We start from the raw sequence: 16,455 nt of genomic DNA, 5'->3' as shown, positions 1-16,455 counted from the left end.
GTTTTGCATGTGCATTGTGCCGTACGTGTATCTGATAACTGGGTTCGCCTTTTCCTGATAGCCCTGACAGTTAATATATTTTCATCTGCTCTCCTTTCATTTTATCTCCATGGATTCCCTTTTTTTTCCAGTCTGAGCTAACTTTAATACTCCATCATGGAGCTGACAAAAGAAGCGCAACAAGCACAGCCTGCCACAAAGAGTGCTCGTTTTGGGTGGGTCAGGATGAGGAAGTGCGATGTTAGTATAAATGAGCAAATTATCTCCCACTCCTAATCCAGCACAATAAATGTAAGGGACAAGAGGAAAGCAGCTAATTCGGACATCTGAGGCACGAGTTCAAGAATAACAGGATTCACAGAGGATGAGAACCAACAAAAACAGAAAGAGGATGAAGGTTGAGCCTGAAACATGAATATTGCTTCTTTTTGAAGACTACAGATGACAGATGATTTGGATACAATTTCCCTCAACAATCTATTGCTCTAAGCTTTGCCCAAAAATACAACAACAGGTGCTGCCTGATGAAATATATTGACTATAATATTCACATGAATTGCCAAAAGCCATTAAAAGGTCCCATATTTTACATTTGCAGTCTTGATATCCACAAGAAGATTTTTGTGGTTTTAACTCTGGAGCTCTACGAAGAACAGGCTGTTTTGTATCCGTGTCTTTAAGGTGCATTCATATCAAAGACCCTCTCTTCTGATTGGCTGACTCTTTTCTGCGTGATGCACGCCCAGGCCAAACAAAGGTTTACTTGTAGCTTGACGCTGCAACAGAATGACCGTTCAGTGTTTTCTTCCAGATAAAAGGTTGGACAGTAGGGCGTGCTGATGATGGACATATGACACGAGCATGAGTTTGTTACATCACAAACTTGCAGGAAGTCCAAACAGCACAGTTGCTGAATATAGGCTGTTTACTTTTCTCTATGGATTGACAGTTTTGACAATTTCATAGCAGTTATTCATATCTAACCTTTAAATAAAAACGTATTTTTCTTACCCACTAAACATCAAGAGCACTGAGGTGAAGTGACATTCAAACCCTTCTCGATTCACTCCACTTGCTTCAGTTAAATCAATATCACAAGCCTAAAAATGAAAGGCAAAGTGGACTGAGCTGGCTATGGAACGCAGTCGCCGTTTTGGTAACTAGGTTCGGTTATAGCCAAAAATCAGACCACAGCTGGTTCCAAAACTGAGATCTTCAGCTCCGCTCTGATGCAATTCCCTTGATGGGAGGTGTGGGACGTCAAAGGGCAGTCCCTTCTCACTGAGCTGTGCTCATATATCCACCTCTGGACAGGAGAAACCCCATCCTGATTTCATAAATGACTTCCAGGCTTTAGTTAAGAAGGAAGGAGGAAGCAAAGACCTGAAAAAGAAAAAAGGAGAGAAAAAGATTTACAGGGAAAATGGGAGGCTGTCTCCTCAGCCTCCTCACCACTAGAGTCAATATTTACCAGGGCAGAGAAGCTTCTCACTGAATGATAAGGTCACTGTGTTTGGACTTAAAGAACACGGTTCGGTGGGGTTTTGCAGTGTATCCCAGGGATATGCTGCAAGTTTGTTCGTAAGTGGTCGTGCTGGTTGGTTGGTCTTATTTCCAGCTACGCCGAAGTGACGAGGCCAGGATGAGAAAAGCAATATCCTTCTTCCTGTGCTCCACTTTCCCTCTTACAATTCCTCAACCTGCCACACATCACATTACACAGCTGCAAATCCCTGCACAAATGTCACATCTGGAACAAGCCGACAATTTGTCAAAAACCTTTACTCTTTTCCTTTTTTCTGTGAAATTCTCACTTTTTCCTCAGAGCTTCCATTTTCTTTTGTTTCTGTAAAAAAAAAAAAAAAAAAAAAAAAAAAAAAATTGAGAGGACTCTTATTGAAGATTTTATTCCAGGGATTGAGAAATTAGCACTTATTACCTGGCATTTGCTACCAATTATAGTAAAAGCCAATGAGGCATTAAACATGACAATAAAAAGCTCATAAAACACCTTTCAAACCGTTTGTTCCCCTTTTTCCACCAACCGCAGCCATAGTAAAACTAGGAATGGCTTTAGTGGGATGTTGAATGGTGATTTCTCAGCATTACTAACTAATGCTAATCCAAGTCAAGGCCAGTTTTATGCAAATCCAGTGTAAAACATATGATAGTCCCTGATTCAGCACTAGTCTGCTCTTATCACTGCCTAGACAGAGAGTGAAGAGAGACTCAATATAAACTCCCTTCATATCAGGCATCTCGGGTCAAAGTTAAAGAACAAGTTCAGGGCAGCAAATGAGAGCATATGATGAACAATGGGGATGAACAAAAGGTAATGATAGGAGCCCAAAGGTAACATAATGGAAAGTAAAGCTGAGTCACAACGACTGGGAAGAAATGTGCTGTTAAGTCGAATCCCCCAAACCTGGGACATCTGGTGCTTTTGCTGAATGTTGCCCAATATTTCATTTGGTGGAAAGTTTTACTCATCGTGTCTTTCAGCATTTAACTGTGTGTATTAGTCGTTGTCTTTCAAATAGATACGGACCTTAACAGTGTTCGTACCATGTTCTATTAAGTCCTCCTTCTACTCCCATGTTGCATGTGTGTGATATTTCGATGCAAAGCACAGAGGTCCCGCTGTGCAGGTAGGAGGTTCATTCAAATGTGCCGATGCACGATGTTTCTTCGGAACAAGCCCAAACTAAAAACTCAGAGCATATGTGTGCCACCAAAGTGAAAAAGTAGACCACTTTAAAATCACACAATTCCCAGACATTAAATGTGTTGAAATTCCCATAAAAATTGCTGGTATTTTTGTGGTCGCAGTGGCTCATCAGTCCCATGTGTCACTGTCTCCTTTCAAACTTTCTTTTTTTTTTTTTTTAGCAAAAGTAGCATTTCCTGTTTTGCTTTGGAAATGCACGATGACGTAAATGCTGTTGCATCACATTTTATGGGATGATGGGCCTATTTATGACTGGACAGAATCATTAATGATTAAAATGTTGTACCATAAATATGTCTTTGCAGACAATACAACTACTTTTATCAACATTTCAACTGCATAGGAAATGTACAGAAGTGTTGTTTGGTATTTACAGAATGAGACGTGAAGTCAAACAGGTGCGTATAGATTCTCTCTTTCTCTTGTAGAAACAATTGTGAGATCCAATTTTAGTGACAAGTCAAAAAAGAAACATGATGCAGCCGCTTGGTGAAGACAGGTTCAGAAACCTTTCCCATGAACTTTGCCCTGGCTAGATCAGTCTATAAAAAGTGTTGGGAAGACCTTCAGAACATTATTGGTTTCACCCTACGAGCTTCAACCTCTGTGCAGGGAAGCTCAGCTGGGAGCCTGAGGTTAGAGGGGTCTAACCACAGCTGGGCAAAGAGCAGCCCTGACATTTAACTGATATTATCCAGGAGAAGATACAACAGCTGTAACAAGCACAGCTTTCGTTTTTTTTCCTCTCATAAATGAATCCAATACTAACTGCAGCAATGGATCAAACAGTAAACCACAATCTGGTTAAGTAACATGACTGTAACATGATTATACATCTGAGGGAGATGACAGAAAATGAGTCAAGTAGAATTTAAGCCTTAAGGAAATTGAGGATCAGTTAGCCTCGTCCATGCCAGTATCAAACTTTGAAAGACCTCATTGCTTACAAAAGAAAAAGGATCTTGACTGTAGAGAATATTTCGCTGGCATTGTTGGTTCTACGTGTGCACCTGCGTGAAAGTTTTGCAGCCCTCTTGTCAGTTCACATGTAAGCCCCTCTAATGTGGGACCCAGCACAAATACATTTGCTTTAACTTAGACCTGGAACTTTGTGTTCAATCAGACCCAAATCACAATCATCAAAAAAAAAAAAAAAAAAAAAAAGAGAGAGAAAGGTTCAGAGCCTTCATTACTCAGAGTCTGATTTTTTCAATCGGCGCACCAACAAGTGACACTCCACAGAATTTGTGTGTACTTTTACACAAACAATAAAGGACAGATCTAAAATGGTACAAATACAAACCATGTACACGTGTACACACACATACAGACAGACAAACACACACACTGTGATTGGGGATGACTTGAAAGCAAAATTAAGTTCAGCTGACTTGGACAGCTGGAAACCATGCTGTATGACATAATCGCGGGAAGGCTTGCCAAGCTATTTAACACACACACACACACACACACACACACAAGACATTTAAAACAAGTTAGAAAGAAGAGAAACACCCTTTTCTCGAACACCCCTGTCGCTCTTTTAAAAGCACATATTCACGCACACCATCATCCCACCTCAAGTGGAAACATACGGAGGAACTGCAGGGGTGCAGAGATCACTGGGGTTGATTGAGACACCAGGACAATACTTCAACATCACAGAAATCTGTGCTAACCTCTTCAGCTCCAGCGTGAGGGGAAAGTCACTTCTTTTTCCTAATTTTAAAATGTTATCAAACTACATGATCCGAGTGCAGTAAATCCCATGAAACAGCGTGGAATCTGTCTAAATCTGACACAATGACGTCTCTATAAACCTTGAACTGAGAGCATGCATGCGATGTTAAATTCACCAACCAAAATGCCTTTGGAGAGGAAATCAAGGCCGACACGGCTGGAAATCATTCAGCCTGGAGCAGCAACACATCCTTCAAGGGCCCGGCACACAAACTCATTCCAGGGACAATGAGAAAACCTCAGAAGAGACCAAACAAAGCCTGTAGCAGAGAACTCTGGGCAAATATTTGATGAGATGTTTCAGGATTCGCTAGAGGTCCGAGGCCATCGTCATGGCAGCGAGTGCCGAGGGTACGCAGACTCCGCTGAATCTTAAAGCACAATAATAAACACTTTGGTGAAACCTCTGCAAAGCAAGAGTAAGAGCAAATTCAATGTAGTTGAAACTACCTTGCAAAAACATATTTTACTATATTAAGAGTTTTGAGGAATTTTAAGAATCACGGTCTTGAATTATGTTTTTTATGTGCCAAGTGGGTCAATACCAAATTGCAGATCAATTATTGAATTTAATGACAGTTAATCAAAGTGAATACAATTTACTTTTCAGCAAAAACAAGAGCTAAAGCGCTTCTTATAATGTGTACTCTGAAGAAGACAAGAAGTAGAAGTTGAGAAGTGATGACATAAAAGAGGAAAGTGTGTGAGGAGGTTGTTGCTTTCATGAAGCAGCTCTATGGCTGCAGGTGTCTGTCATTGATATGAATCCATCAGACTTCATCATTTCAGCAGTGAGGAGATGAACCTGACAGCGAATCCGACTTTATTTGCCAGCAGCTGGGAAAATATTTGAGCGGCGCTTGTCAGGAGGAACGGTGAGATGAAGACAATCCAGAGATCACAGTGAATTTTTGTCTGGAGTAATTCTATAAGGATATAAAACTGATATTTTGAAGGTTTGTTACTACAACTTAGTGCACACATGGACATATTTTATTGGATTGTGGGATAGGTAGTCGTTAGCCAATACCAGATCCAAATCACTGTGTGACTCTACGGGTCTACTCACACTCTATTGGGGACGGTTTGCAGTCATTGCATCCAAATGGACGTAAACCTCGGGTTAATGTTAAAACTATTAGAGCAACCTTTAACCAATTGGCACTGACCACCATACGCGCCAAATCTCTACCACCGCTTTGGTGAAACTACATTTAGGCCATGTTGTGGCTGTTCTCACAGCAGAAAAACCTTCGTGTAAGCTAAATATCTCACTCCACCTCAAAAATAATTGCAAACAAGATTCAACTTGGCTTCAAATCTCCTTCATTCAAACTACAAAGGAAAAACATTCGTAAGTACCTCCTGGAAATCGCAATCCTGCTGTCGCAATAATTAATACACATTCAAACAATATTTGTGGGAACCTTTCAGTTTTGCAAAATTCGGGTGATTTCTTGCAATAAATGTATTCAAAAGATGGCATTACGACACAAAGTACGACTTCAAAAACAAAACTTGCTTTATCAACTAAACTAACTCCTCATTTACATTCAAGACACATTTAAACACCTATTAAACACATTATTTTTACGTGGAATTTTTTTTTAGAAAAGTCACAACAAAATAAAGCTTTCTGGATCACAACAATCACAAAAAAAAAACTCCTGGAGGAACAGATCTGTGGCAAAAATCTGTGATATTGAAATCAGAGAAGCGTGACCTGAAATGATGTGGCGATTTCTGTGCTAGTTCTTTAAGAATAAAAAGGAAACAAGTAGAAATGTTCCAAAGCATTGAGGCATAAAATACGAGGCCTCGCGCAATACAAATCGAATAAAGTGAAGCAACTGTAAGTAGCAAACGAATAACAACACGAGCAAAGACCAACCAAACCGCAGACTTCCCCGTCAGTCAGTCAGGGATCCAACCATGAAAGGGGCCCTTTCATAGGAACGCCCAGAAAACAACGGACAGAAATAGAAACGAGCCGCTTCTAATGTCTCCTTATCACTGCTCAATAAATAGACACCTATGAAAAGATAAGAGTCGCTGAAGCACTTGACTGTATGGCTCCTCCTCCCCCTCAGGGGTTAAAGTTTGGATCAGGAGCCACGGAAGAGGAAGCAGCTTTAGAAAGCCTCCACTCTTTAACACACATTTTATCAACATGTAGAAGACTAAAAACAGGTAACAGCTCTTCTTATTTTATCAATGAGGTGCCAGATGCACAAACCCCAGCCCCCTCTGCAAACTGCGAGTGCATGAACCTACCCCCTGCCACCTACCCATGAGCATGCTGACACTTGAGAGGGCGGCACCTCTCTCATGCACACAGAAAGCCATCTCAGGGCCCATTCAAAGCTCCCGGCTCTATTCTTCTCCGCAGTAAAAGAACTCTCAATCTGAAAGGAGGGAAAAGGGCCTCTGCTATTTCATTTAGCAGGCTGGACTCACGACGTCTAAGACGGCAGAAAAAAAGTCTTTGGCTCTCTTTGAAAGTTTTTCTTGTAGAGTGAACTTTGCGGAAGATGCCGAAAAATAAAAAAAGAAGCAAAATTCAAGGTTAAACTTTGAAAAGATGCAGGCACATTCTCAGACTTCCAGAAGGATATCTAATTGCAGAGAAGCAACAGGGCTGGACAGCAGTGATATAGCAGCCCGGACGATGGGGAACACAGCATCCATTCAGTCACAGAATACACACGAACGAACACACACACACACACACACACACACACACACACACATATAGAGGCACTAACCAATGCAACAAACAACTCCAATTGCAAAGAATATGCAGCACAAACCTGCTGTAATGGAGCGTTGCCTTCAAATCTTCCTCTTCAGCAGACGGCTGTGATCCACCTGCACTGCAGTGAGTCCTCTGCCTGTGCTGCTCTCTCTCTCTCTCTCTCTCTCTCTCTCTCTCGCCCTCTCTCTCTCTCTCTCGCCCTCTCTCTCTCTAACAGGCCTCTCCCATTGTAGCCCAACGCAGTGTAAAACTGTTGCGTCGGCTGCCCTCCTTTCTTCAAGCTCCTCCTACAGTTATTTTTTTTTTCCCCTTTAGGTCTCTTCCTTCCCCACTAAAGCAGGAGCCAGTGTTACTGTACGTCTGGTTGAAAACACAACATATCTGCTGCAGGAGCTGCAGAGGACCAGCCAGCGTGCACAGAGGGGAGAAACTGTGAACTCAGTGGGTGCTGACAGTGGTGGAAGGGTTGGAGATGAAAAGGGGGGGAGGGGTAAACCTGATTTAAATTCTCTCTCTCACACACACACACACACACACACACACAGAGAGAGGAGTGAGATGAAGGTCATTTGCCCTCAGGGTGCTTCAGTGATCCTTTGTTAAAAGGTGTTTTTTGGCCACGACTTCCGAACAAAGTGAGTGAAATAAAGGATAAAAATCTTGCGAAATAAAAGTGTTCTTGCTAACTCTCGTCCTTCCTTTAAAGACCAACTTTTAAGTTTTTCTCTCCAACGTTCAATCAATGTTGCTAGATTTCACAAAGTCCTCGGAGAGCAAAAAAATAAAAAAAATGCAGAGAGCGCCTTGCCCTTCTTTCCCTCCACTGAAGGGGTCCCCCCCTCCCCATTACTCCTCCAAAAGACATCCAGCACTTTCCTGTACAGCAGCTTAACAACCTCCTCATGTGAGGAATCTCCTTCCACACAAAGGGGTTCTGGAGGAGGATCTGACCAAAATAAAAAGTAAGGAGGCACTGGTATTTAGAAATAGTCGAATTTGCATAAAACTTCACGACGCTGAATAATTTGTGAGATTGTTTCGGAGCTTCTCGAGTTTCAAAACACATATTTTAAAAGACACAGCTTGACATTTCGTAAAATATTTGTTTTATATATATTATATATATTATATCATACATATCACTCACAGCTTCAGTTTTCCACTTAAATTATAGTTTGGATACGCTGCTTGAATTGGTAGACGGGCCCCACGTAGTTGCAGTGTCGGCCGGTTTCACCCCACACTGATTGGTTAAGTGCTCCTCAAATAGTTTAAAAATGGAGCGTACCAAACCCATATTTTCACGGTGAATTTGGGTGTGGTTACGCCCGGGTAGTGATATAAATAGAGGCCAATAAATTAGCACGGGAAAAGCTCGCATACTGACTTCACACTGACAAGGCAACGCATGCAGAGTTCAACCGAGGAATCTTCACAATCTTAACTTCCAGGCATTCGAACAATTTGGGCACCCTCACAAGGCTAAATGTTACAGATTGTTATGAGTTTCATCAACTGATTGTAAGACGGTCGATACTGAAGAAAGACACTCTCAACGAGCTGTTAGATTTCTTGAAGGTTTGTTTAGAGGAATTAAAAATGGGCCTCGTTTGACATTTAACTTCCATAATGTAAAGGCAAATTGTCGGTGTGTAATTTACTGTCAGTCAGAGCAACAAACAAACCTCGAATGAATTTATAATTGCTGCCTCCTCGAAAACTCTTCCATTTGGGGAGTAAAACCTTGGCTTTACTGCTGACTAGCACAGAAACAAGGCAGACAATAATTATAGGAAGCAAAAATACAAGCTAGTGTCTGTGAAGATTCCTGGTGTCCACAACCGGCACAAGAAGCCAGTGAGCCAGCTGAGCCTAAATCAATTCAGAATCAATTATTCAAACAGAGAGGGGGGGGGGGATTATGGGAGACACAGGCCCGCCAAGCTACTGTATATCCAGCTGTCAGACTCTAAGTGGCAGGGATTCCCTGCTTGTGCGCTTGTCTGTGCGGTGAGTGTGGTTTTATGTTTGTCAAACTACGTCTAGGACGACAGGATCAATCCTTCATCGTGGCTGAAAGCGGTGAATCTCCCACACTGGAAACTATGTACAACTGGAGTAAATGGAGTCCTCAGTCTTGTCGGGAATAATTTGTAGTTGACAGCTAATGGCTCGTGTTTGCAGAGAAAGTTAAAACCTGCAAATTTCCTGCACAGACCTCACTTTCCTGCCGATATATTAGAGAACACATCACACACACAAAAACAAGGCCCACATCCACTCCCATGGTCTCTCCTCCAGCTAGACTGCGCATACCTGTCCCAGAATAAACCTCGCCCTCTGTCCTCCTGCAGCACGGCTGGAGCTGGACGGCTGCTCTAACATTAGCGCATATTTGAGTGAAATGTGCAGACACCCACAGTCCCCACGGGTTGAGAAAAAAAAACAGATGAACCTCCAGATTATTTATGGGCAGGATTGCTAGTCGTAAATTTCTACAATACCTCCGTTAAGAAGAGGAAGATGGAGCAGTTCGCTTCGCCAATGGCAGATAGCGTCTGATGACTGTTACAAAGAACTTGCTTGTAGATAATTGTATCGTTGAGCAGGATGAGCTCTAACATGACTGGAAAGGTGTAAATCTACGCTGGTTGATGCATAATCCATTAATCCTTGATTTAAGATTAAGATCCTGACAGAATACTCAGCAGCAGACTCAACAATGGGACAGTGCCGCATGTTCATATTTATGTCTATGATCCTCATAGCACATCTCGCTTATACAAACTACTACTTAATGTCACAAAAGCTAAATATTTACATATTTTAGAACCTGAAACCCCCAACAACTACATTTTAAGCCATATTTCTTCATCAAAACATCAAACTCACCTAAGGATTTCTTCTTTCTTTGCTCTCGTTTGGCAAAAAAACTAAATTGTGCATCACAACCATTCAGTAAAGACTGTAATAAATGCAATCCAGATGCACAACAGGAAGGAAGAGTGTTAACGCTCCACTCTGACATGAAATAGTAAAGATCAACAGATGTTTGATAGGCTAAACTGTTATATTTGAAGAGTGATCATCACATGGAGGCAGCCCATGGTATCTATAGACATGCCAACACCAGTTAGAGATGAGAATTTTTTTTTTGAAGTATCTATTCTGCAGAGTAGCTATTCTAATTATGTTCAACAATCTGGGCTGCTGCTTTTCATTTGAGAATATTGTTCATGTTGACAGGGTTTCAGTTTCAATTTGTCTCATTATCTTGAGCAACAATTAATGTGTCTTGGATTTGATGACTGCTGTATGCAACTAGTACGCAGCTTTCCCCAATTAAAAACAACACAGTACAGAGGAGCAGTAAAATGAATACTCAAAATAACATCAAATAAAACACCAATAGTTTCTCTTTTTATTCACCAGTATGTATTCTTTTGGAAGAGAACAAAATATGTGTCTAAATAAGATCTCCACCCAGAATTCAACTGTGTGCATACAGAGTGAATAAACCCATTCTACTCCCTGCAAACACGAGAGGAGAGCAAAGAAACGTAAATGCTGACGCAAGCTCAAATCCCCAGAAAACCCAGAGGAAATGCTAGGATTCACCTGCAGCAGCCTGCGGCGGCTTATTGGCCGTCACCCAGCTGTGGAAATAAAGTAAAGCTCAGGGGAAGAGTTTCAAGGACTATTACAGTGATTTAATGTGTTTATTGTACAGAAATATAAGCCATATGTTGTCACACTGCATAGAGAGCAGAGAGAGCAGGCACAGTGGAGAACACCGTGTTTGCACATTGATACTATAAGGTGAATCTGTACCCGTTTCATACCAAATATTCCCAATTTATTAACCTGCTTCAGGAGCCTCTAACTAGCTTTCTAGCCGTAGAGGTAGACACAAATGGATTTTAATAAATAATTCATGAGTAAATGTCGTACTTTGTAATAATTAAACCTGACAAAAAGGCCCCCAGCGCTCGGCTTTATGAATCATCCAGATTCATTTTCCCCTTGTTTGTTCACAGAATTGAGTCGACTCGTGTCCTGAGGCGACCCTCCCCCCTCTCTCCCCTCTCTCCCCTCTCAGTGTGGGGTGTGGAGACACTTGGCCTATGTGGGGTGGGGATGAAGGGAGCGGGGGGGCCGCCCTTTAATTCCCCATGTTGACTGCAACACCATGTGACAGCGGTAAACATAGCGTTTCACTAATGAGTGCATGTCTGGTTCAAGGTCAGGTTGTTATTATGGTCAAAATGTACACCGTGTCACGGACTTAAACTTCACAGCGTGACACTTAAAACACGTCTGCATGGCCGCGAGTCTTCACCTTAAACTTAATAATCCACTTCTGAAGGAGTGTTGTTTGAACATAAACAGCTGAAGACCTATGACCACCACGTAAAGAAAAAAAAATAAACACGTTGCTGGCTTCATAATAATGACGTCACCTTTAGCGAAAGCATTAAAGTCATCCAACACAGGCCATAAAAATATTACTATTCAACTTCCTCTCCCAGTGCAGTCATGAGGGAGCCATTAAGACATGAAGTAAATCTCACTTGTATCTGAAGTGTGTGTGTGGTGGGGGAGGGGTGGGAGGGGGTGAGGGGGGGGGGGGCTGTGAGGCTTCGAGTCTGCCTGACTCCAGTGGAGACAAGGAGGGAAAGATCCAGACAAATACAGTTCACTGCCAACAAGCATCGTTACTTCCAACACCCACACTGCAGCACATTTCCACTGCCGGCTGCCACATTCACCGATGATGATATTAGATAAAAACAATCTTATTTTCATGTTCTGTTTTTGAAAAACAGTACCACATGGTTAATTCATTCGAGATGAGCTTTTGGATGTTTTATGATGTCTTTATGCATCAGGACAGAACTACTACAGAGAATAAATATTTAACAATCAAAATGGTGGCTGTCAGTGCCCTCTAAATTCAAGGGGTTTTGAACCAGCAGTTAAAACAAATTAGCATAAAGTTTTGATGGTGCAAGTCATTTGTAGCGTTTTGAGTTTCAGATGTGTTAATGTAATGTGTAGTGCAAAGATTGGAAGAAAAATGTAAAGTGAGAGCGAAGTAAACTATCGCCCTTTGCCTGTTAACCCATTATGACCTAAAACATCCCATAGAAAAGCCTGAGGCAATGTCTGAAAACAACTTCCTAAAACCAGAAGGTTTTCTGAAGAACTTGACAGACATGTCAACGCTTAGAACCTTTATTTCTTAGCCTGTGTAGCAGATAGTAACATTAAATATAAAGTATTTGAGAGCTTAAGTCTTTGGTTTGATCGAGAAAAAATTGCATTCATGCTAAAGTTCATAAAATTATTATTATTATTTTTTTAAATCAATAAACAAAACAATGAAAAGTTTAAAAGAAATTGTTCAAATGTATCAAACGTTAGAGTGCTTTTAATTTAAAATAAAGGCTTTTCATATGAGCTGGGTACAGGAATACATGGCATCTGGCCAACCAATACTTACTTTACCAGTCATTCACACACACACCATCCGGTCCACCATATTTATCATCTAAAACAGGCTCACAGTGCATTCAGCTCTAAAGAGAAAGAAGCAGTGGTAAATACTCGCAAATACTGTATCCAGTTAAATGGGTTAAACACTCAACTTCAAGACGGGGCCAGAGCACATAGGTAGAAGACGTAGAACTGAATACAGTACTGGAAATTGCATGATTTTACAAAAGAAAGTCAAAAGCCAATCTAACCGATACCAAATCTATACGATTTGAAGTGCTTGCATCTGCCAACAAAGACCTTGACTGAGGCTCAATACTCACACTAAAGCACAAGCATTTCACAGCGCAGCTTTCCTTTAAGACTGACCCGACTACTGTCATGTCATAAAAGACATCCATCTGATAAAGACCTGACCGCTGTCAGGTCATGTCAGCCTCAGAGTGCTGAGCTGTAACACCAACCAATCCTCCCTTCAATGAAAGTCCATTTTCTCCTCTAGTGTCATGTGGAGGCTCTAATGAATCAGCCTATTGAGCAGCACAGAACTGTGCTCTGGCTTTGACACTTCCAAAGAGAGTGAGTGTGAGTGCGCGCGTGTGTGTGTGTGTGTGTGTGTGTGTGTGTGTGTGTGTGTGTGTGTGTGTGTGCACGCGCGTGCGTGCGTGTTCCCAGCCTCCTAAAATACAAAGCAGGCGTTTGTTGCCTCTCAGCACTACAAAGGCCCCACAGGCCACCAGAGCTGCAAGTCCAATGTGTGTTTGACTGTATGTGTTATGTGCTTGTATTGTTATGCGTTTGGCTACACATGTGCATACTGCATATAAACGACTGCATGCTTTTCATATGTCCATGTGGTCAAGATGCGGCCACATACACGCCGTCTGTATTTTATTGATGATTACAAGACACATCATGTGGCCCAGAACCAGAGTCAAACAAAGTCCACCGCAAACCCACAGGCAGATGTCGATAAAGCAGAAAATATACAGCTCCAACAAAACCAGAATTCTTTCTTCCATCTTAACACAACTGCAAACAGAAGGGTAACAAATCATATCAAATGTGGCTGTAAAACACAAACCAAATACAGTACATGCACAATCAGGCTAAGACACAAACACACACACAAACCAACCACCTCCTCCGGCTGCTGTCAGGACTTGAGTCACCGAGGAGACAGCTGTTATTTATCAGGGAAACACCCATCCTGATTTTAATTTAAAAAAAACAGTTTGTAACTACAAATCAGTGTTATTCTTTTTTTTTTTTTTTTTTTTTACTAATATCAATACACAGGGTCAGCACAAATCTGTCATTGCCAGGAGAGAAAAAAAAATTACAAATTCAAATACATACTTTCCTACTCAAATCTGGATATTTATTCAGTGTCTGAAGATCAATAGATGATTTATCACGTGAATATATTTGTTGTAAGTCCAACCCCGCGGGCGCTGGAGGGCTGGGTTGAACATCATTATACCATTATCCGTGTCAGATGTGTCCAGCCTTTTGGTGATTTACACCAAACACCCTCCCTGAAAGTCCCAAGAACTGCACGCCTTGTTCATTTCCACCATCTATAAAATCCATCTCTTTGGCTGAGCGCCTGCCTGCACGTTTTTGTTTCCGCATCACAGACCGTGCCCACCAACAGCTGTTCCATTGCTGCAGTGAAAAATGTCTATAATCCAAAACTTCCTTTGTCCTGCAGACCGCCACCCCTCCCCTTATACTCTATAAACGTAAGCCTCAGCATGTGCGTTGACTTGTCTTTGTGAGAGGCAAAGACAAGTCTGACTCAGGATGTGACAGCAGATCTGTTGGAAAGACAAAGGGACTATAAATACACGAAACGTGCACAGACCCTGAGCTGCGGCGTGTAGACGACTCTACAGGTTTTAAATGCACCATAAAGCATCATTTTGCACTTTACAGTGCCAAGATTTTCATTTAAATAAATGTCTGTTACGTCACTGTCTGTTGCAGAAGGAGATAACACAATGGTGATTGAACCTGTGGCCCACTGATGACAGCCCTTGCATTTGCAGTATTATTAGCGGGGTGTCAGTGGCGATGTTCCTGGGAAAATTCTCCAGTGGTGCAACAGAGTGGTGTAACAGTTGCGCATTTTCCATGACCCGGCAGTGGTTGTTCCATAGCAGAAGGTGGATGGAGCTGCGGGAAAAAAAAAAATCATCAACTTTGCATTTCATGGGACGGTTAAGGCTTTTTCAATGGGAGCCAAAGATTTTTGGAGCCAGCCCCTAGTGGCCCTCAGCGGTATTGCACTTTAAGGCAGTTCCACGTTGTCTTCACTTTTCCGACCCAAAGACTACATCCATTTTGTATCTACAGTCTATGGAAGCGGTGTACTGACAAGAAGAAAAAGAAGAAGAAGCAAAATGTTTTTTTTCCGATCGCTGCTCGATACCGTTCCCTTTTGTGAACTGCCTCGGTGCCACCAGCCAACTGACTCACGTCACACAGGCCAGTCTCTTTGGATTTCTGAAGTCCAAAAACACAGCTGATATCACGGCTTATCACCATCAATCAGTGATTGCTACTTGCAACACTCCGCCTCGTGGCCAAAAATCAGATAGTGCTACTTTAAAGAAGAGAGAAAGGCAAAAATATCTGACTGACAACTATTTCCATCATCCCTAAAAAAATGCCACCATAGAAAACCAAGATGCCAATTCAGTTCAATCGTGTCTATTACTTCTGAAGTCCTGCTATCAGGGCAGGGTAAACTAAATTGCAGAAAGCACTACGAAACTCATTAAGGGATCAGCTGTTAATCCACTTTCTATTGTAGTGTAATTTATAAATGGAGCATTAGAAGCTTAGCCAGATGGCTTAGCTGCGGTTTGCACTTTAACTGGCAAACATGTCCAAATCACAAAGCTGTCATCTCCGGTGGAAATCCTTGTTGATGATTACACTGAATCAACTTGTACAAGAGCGCTGTGACAGTTTTCAAAACAGGATTAGATTTTGCTGGAAAGTCAACAGACCAACAGAAAATGAATCTGCAACTATTTAAACAATGAAGAAAGTAATTTTTAAAGGAAAAAATAATCACTGGTTCCAGCTTCTAAAATGTAAATATTTTCTATTTAGGGCCCGAGCACCGATGGTGCGAAAGCCCTATTGTTATTAAAGCGATTATTATTATTCTCTGTAAACAACTGCATTTTTGGAGGCATTATCATACTCAAAAACTCCTGAAAGTTGGTACACACCCCAGTGAAAAATTTCGTATTTTAGTGGAGTGGGCGTGGCCAAATGGCTCGCTAGCGCCCCCTAAACAGATGCCCCCGTGGCTCCATTTACCTATATGCATAAAATTCGGTGGACATGTGTATCACACCCAGACGTACAAAAAAGTTCCAACACACCATTACGTCAACTGAACAAGAAGTCTGCCATTTTTAATTTAGTCGCCATTTTTGGCGATTCACACATGTTGTACTTTAACAAACTCCTACAGATTTTGTTGGACCAACTTGAAATTTAGTCTGTGCACTTTTAACATGTTTGGAATTGAAAGTTATCAAAAGAATTTGTTTTCGTAGATCGGTGTGCCCGTGACATGGTGGGCAAAAAGTGACCCTAAAATTACTTTTGGGTCACTTTTTGCTATAGTATGACTTTTTTTTTTTTTTTTTTCATAATTTGGACGATATGCTGTAGTATGATTTAAAAAAAAAAAGTTATGACAAAGGAGGGGCTC

General features: G+C 41.5%; 1 protein-coding gene across 2 annotated transcripts in view; it reads right to left on the bottom strand.

The window, feature by feature from the left end:
- The window catches only part of add3a (adducin 3 (gamma) a), a 105,264-nt gene that overhangs the window by 65,395 nt on the left and 23,414 nt on the right, over nucleotides 1-16,455 (bottom strand). The window contains exon 1 of one of the 2 annotated variants that reach the window (XM_069166694.1): nucleotides 7,279-7,569. The exons of the other annotated variant lie outside the window; for it this stretch is intronic. The gene's annotated coding sequence lies outside the window, so the exon portion shown is untranslated. Of the gene's footprint in view, nucleotides 1-7,278; nucleotides 7,570-16,455 lie in introns of those variants that run through there. 2 annotated transcript variants of the gene reach the window in all.

Source organism: Embiotoca jacksoni, unplaced genomic scaffold (assembly GCF_022577435.1).
Source record: "Embiotoca jacksoni isolate LCO1_2020_lvr unplaced genomic scaffold, fEmbJac1.0.p SCAF_4, whole genome shotgun sequence".
Taxonomy (NCBI): domain Eukaryota; kingdom Metazoa; phylum Chordata; class Actinopteri; family Embiotocidae; genus Embiotoca; species Embiotoca jacksoni.
Note: the sequence above shows the minus strand (reverse complement) of the source record. Positions and strands in the feature narration are given on the sequence as shown.